Raw genomic sequence first — 4,807 nt, forward strand, 5'->3', positions numbered from 1 at the left:
GCAGAGGGGGAGGATCTGCTTTTGTTGAGAAACCTTGGGATAAAAGAGTATAAAATACAAGTCAGCCCTCCCTTTCTGGGCCCCACTCACAGCACAGATCAACTTCTGTGTAATGACCGGGTCCTTCTTGCAAGAATAAATAATTTTAAAAGACTGTTTGAGTCAGAGTGTCTCTTACGCAGTGATAATGGTTGGTTGATTATTTTTTGCCACAACAATGTTCAGCGGAGAGTGGTCACTCTGTACTCTCTTAAAGTCAACAACCATCTCTTTTGTTTTGTCGACATTCAGAGACAGGTTGTTGGCTCTACACCAGTCCATTAGCCGCTGCACCTCCTCTCTGTATGCTGACTCATCGTTCTTGCTGATGAGACCCACCACGGTCGTGTCATCGGCGAACTTGATGATGTGAGTCAGCAGAGTGACTGCACAGTCGTGAGTCAGCAGATTGAACAGCAGTGGACTGAGCACACAGCCCTGGGGGCCCCAGTGCTCAGTGTGGTGGTGGAGGAGATGCTGTTCCCGATCCGGACTGAATGAGGTCTCACAGTCAGGAAGTCCAGGATCCAGTTGCAGAGGGAGGTGTCCAGGCCCAGCAGGTTCAGCTTTCCAATCAGGTGCTGGGGAATGATTGTGTTGAATGCTGAGCTGAAGTCTATGAACAGCATTCGAACGTATGAGTCCTTTTTATCTAGGTGTGTGAGGGCCAGATGGAGGGTGGTGGCATTCAAATAAATAAAAGGAACTTGCTGGTTCACATTAACAGAAAACACAGGCAAAGGGTGTCTGAAAATTCAGCTAAACGGCACCTGTCATGCCAATGCATTAATGCCAAAAATGGCATCTTTGCTGTTGATAAATCATTCTTTAAGCCTTGCTCTCCTATACATGTTCAGAAAAAAACATGGGGTTCAAGCCAAAACCTAATCTGTGAACTGGATGAATGCAAGACAAATGCTGAATTTGCAGTCAGGAGTGGAATTTTTCCTTATGAGTGCATGCATCTAAAGTCTTTGCCCTTCTGCCCTCGAATGGACACCGCATTCATCATTATGGAGGGGGAGATTCTGTCAGAAATGGATACTGCGATGATATTTGGGGACGCAAGGAAGCAAATTTGCTTAAACCGCCAAAAAGCAACTGCTGATGCAGGTGTTCCACTTTCTGTTGAGGTGAATGTTGGAGGGCCTCCTTCTAAAAAGTATTTTTCAATATATGAGTCAAAGATATCATAACACAGCAGACTGGGCAGCAGAATAGCAGCATATGATTCTAAAAAGAATTCCTGGCACTGCCCATGTGTCAAAGCAAGACAGACATGTCTCCATAAAACAATTGCTAAGTGTCTATCTATGCAAACTGACTGGAACTAACTGTGCAGTAAACTGTTTTAATGCACACCACCTTCCAGCCAATCAGAATCCAGTATTTAGACTGACCATGGTATAATACAATATGATCAACTTTGTTTTCTGCTTACATGTGACTGCTCCAGAAGATATATTGTTGTATAATAATTAAATGTGTTGTGTTATTGTTTTATCATAGATTATGAACTTAGAACTTAGCAAATCAAATTTCACCTGGCCTTTGGACTATGTGGTACAGCTTTTAACTTCTTTGCATGTAAACCATTATTATCAGCAGTGGAATGTCATCATATAATACATTCAGAGTACACTATATACTGTATGTACAATATGGTCTTATTCCACTCTTAATTAACATGGCGCACCACTTCAGCTTGGAGGGACTGACTGTGGGATATTAATGTTGATGGTAAGTGTTATAATTGCTATACTATTGTTTCTGTAAACACTGCATTTGTTAATATAACATCAGAGTTTTGATTTTGTATTTCAGTATGCCCTGTATGTGACCCTTGGGAAGCCCTTTGATTTTTCAGCTGGGAGTTTTTACCAATTTCTGGTTATTTGTTCAGCAAAAAGGGTTGAAAACACAATTAACATTTTATGCTTAAGATTTTCAATTGTCATCTTTTATCAGTCTGACATGCCTGTAATCAGGAGGTGGTGGTGCCATCAGTTACTACAGGCATTTCCTCTGGCAAGGTATGAAACTGATAATTATACTTTATGTGTGCATTCCTAGTATGCAGATCAATTGTAATAAATAAAAAAATAATGCACACTGGAAAATTTTCCAGTTTTCCAATTTTACTGTTTTGTCACTTTTTCTTCAAAGCCAACGGTCAGTCACCAACCAAATGATCCAACTGGATCTAAACATCATGGAGGTCACCCCATCTGTGCCAGACGTCATGGAGGTCACCCCATCTGTGCCAGACATCATGAAGGTCACCCCATCTACACAAATCCATGTATGTCACCCCATCTACACAAATCCATGTATGTACAGGGAATATTTATGTATTGTTTGACTATTGTTTGTTTATGTAATAACCTTTCCTGTTTCATAAAAGTGTTTGAGCAGCACTTGACTAATTACATTATTATTGAAATGTCATATCTTTTTGCACAAAGGACTCGGCGGTGATGAAACGGATTCTGCTCGCCTGTGACTGGGCAGAGGAGAACCGAACCCATTTTGCTGTGAAAGTTCAATTACCACAGGTCATAAGGATGAACGAGGATGATGCCTTGTTGGCCATAACAATGCGGGACCTGTTTATTGACACTATTTTCTATGAAGGTGAAATGGATGAGGACAAAATCCTGGCTCCATTCCTTTTCACCTTTGAGAGAATTGAGGACATGTAGTTTTTCATGCAGGAAAAATATGACAAAATAAATATTTGTATGTCTTGCCAGCACAACCCTCACATTCAACAAGCTAAATGATGGGGTAGGTCTGGGTAAATATTGTTTCGTAAACTTTGTTTTGTATTGTCTTGTAGTTTTCGGGTTTGTAAAATGTCTTATATTTTCAACCAATTCAAGTTTTGTGGGGGAAAAAAAAGTGTTCTTGAAACTTAATATACTATAATTCAGTTTTGTATCTTATATCTTATTATACATTTTGTTCCTAGATTGAAGATTAATTTTTATGTTAGCTGTACATTTTGCTAATATAGGTTAAATAGAAATAAAATAAATACAGCAACACTTGAGGGCAGTGAAGTATGTACTAATAAATTGTAAATTAAGTAACACTTCCAGTCTAATAAATGTTCCTGGAATGTTGCCTTGCTACTAGTCTCAGAATACACTTGTCCTCTTGATTTTTTCTTTAGTGTGACATGTGGCTGGTTTGAGACTACTGGACAGGTTACTAAATACCATTTGATTAAGACTGATTTGATTAAGATGTCAACTGAGTCCATCCAAAACTACACTGTTGTACATGCATTCATTTATTTTTTTTATTTTTTTTTGGAGGTGGAGATCCTAAGTGTACATATAAAAGGAATAATCGAGATAAGACAAGCAAATAGGTGATCATTTAAAATTTTTTTAGCGCACCTGCAAGGGCAACTCAGTTCCCATGTTTAAAAGCAAATTGCATATTAGGAGCATAATTTACTACATTAATTTAATTGAGATAAATTCACAAATAGCCTCAATATGATGGGGAAGAGAAAAAAAAGCAGGGGTGCACAGAAACAATGCGAGAAATCATGAAACATGTTAAAGAAAGATCAGGCAATATCAGCTATGCCAGCATCTCCAGTTAAGTCTTGTGGTTACTTTGACCTAATCTTTGCGCATCAACAATAAAAATAAAAATCCTCATTAGGTTAAGTTCGATCTGACAAAGGTCTTGTATTAACAGCCATTAGGTGGCGAAATGAGTGGCGCTTCACTAGCTCCATAGAGGTGGAGCTAGACTAGGTCAAGAGAGGAGGAGCTTGCTGCAGCTAGCACCACTTCTGCCGTGTCTGAATCACCCACTCTTTCACTATTTCCTATGAATGGCTGCGAGTGCACTATATTTCAGCATTGAGTGAACGAAATGAGTGAGCTATTTCAGACGCTGACGTAAATTCCATGTGTTCGAGAACACTCGGGAGCTGTCGCATACATGTCATGAAAATTTGACCCGTGTGACTTCATGAATTTGATATCTTTATATATCATTTTATAATAGGCAGTTAAATATATTATTTTTGCATTAATAAATACAAAAAAAGAATCATAATTCAATGATCATAATATAGTTAATCTTTTCACTTGTTCATTTGATATGCATATTACATTAATGATAGAGAAATTACTTCAATTTGTAATGTTTATATTTTATTTTTCATAAAAAGATAATATAACAGTTTACTGTTATTAAAGATAAAAATAACGAAAATGCTACTGTACGCTACTATAATATCTTATTATTAAAACAACTTGTAGAAAAGTAAAACAACCAACAAAAACCAACCCAAGAGCACAAGCACACATTTTCGCTGGGTTCTTCTTATCGGTGTCGTCCGAGTTCGGAGGCAAACTTGATGCAAAAATGTACTCCGTATTGTTGGTTTGGTTTCTGGTGAATTATATTTTCTTGTGAAGAAAATTTTATTTTACACAACTTTGCGGCATGCATTGTTGGCTTGTCGACCCCACCCATCGGTAAGAAGTTATTATGACATAATACATTTAGCTAAACTAAATAAATGAAAAATAGATTCATTGAACTCCTGGAAAATTTCTTACAGGTTATTTAAAAACTTAGACCTCAGTTTTAAGTTTATAGTTGAATGTATTTTGTCTACATAAGATAAACTAATAAAATATAGTGTTCATATTTGATGTTAATAATACACTGATGTCAGTAGAACCCCACAGCCACCACCATTGTGTCCTTGAGCAAGACACTTAAAGGGTAACTAAAC

The 4,807-nt window shown here is 37.6% G+C and overlaps 1 long non-coding RNA gene across 1 annotated transcript; it reads left to right on the plus strand.

The window, feature by feature from the left end:
• The first annotated feature begins 506 nt into the window (after positions 1 to 506).
• On the plus strand, positions 507 to 2,276 carry LOC127643936 (uncharacterized). Its single transcript, XR_007970607.1, has 3 exons — positions 507 to 617; positions 2,008 to 2,072; positions 2,206 to 2,276. It is a non-coding gene; the product is annotated as an uncharacterized LOC127643936 (long non-coding RNA).
• Positions 2,277 to 4,807: the final 2,531 nt, after the last annotated feature.

Source organism: Xyrauchen texanus, chromosome 5, assembly GCF_025860055.1.
Source record: "Xyrauchen texanus isolate HMW12.3.18 chromosome 5, RBS_HiC_50CHRs, whole genome shotgun sequence".
Taxonomy (NCBI): domain Eukaryota; kingdom Metazoa; phylum Chordata; class Actinopteri; order Cypriniformes; family Catostomidae; genus Xyrauchen; species Xyrauchen texanus.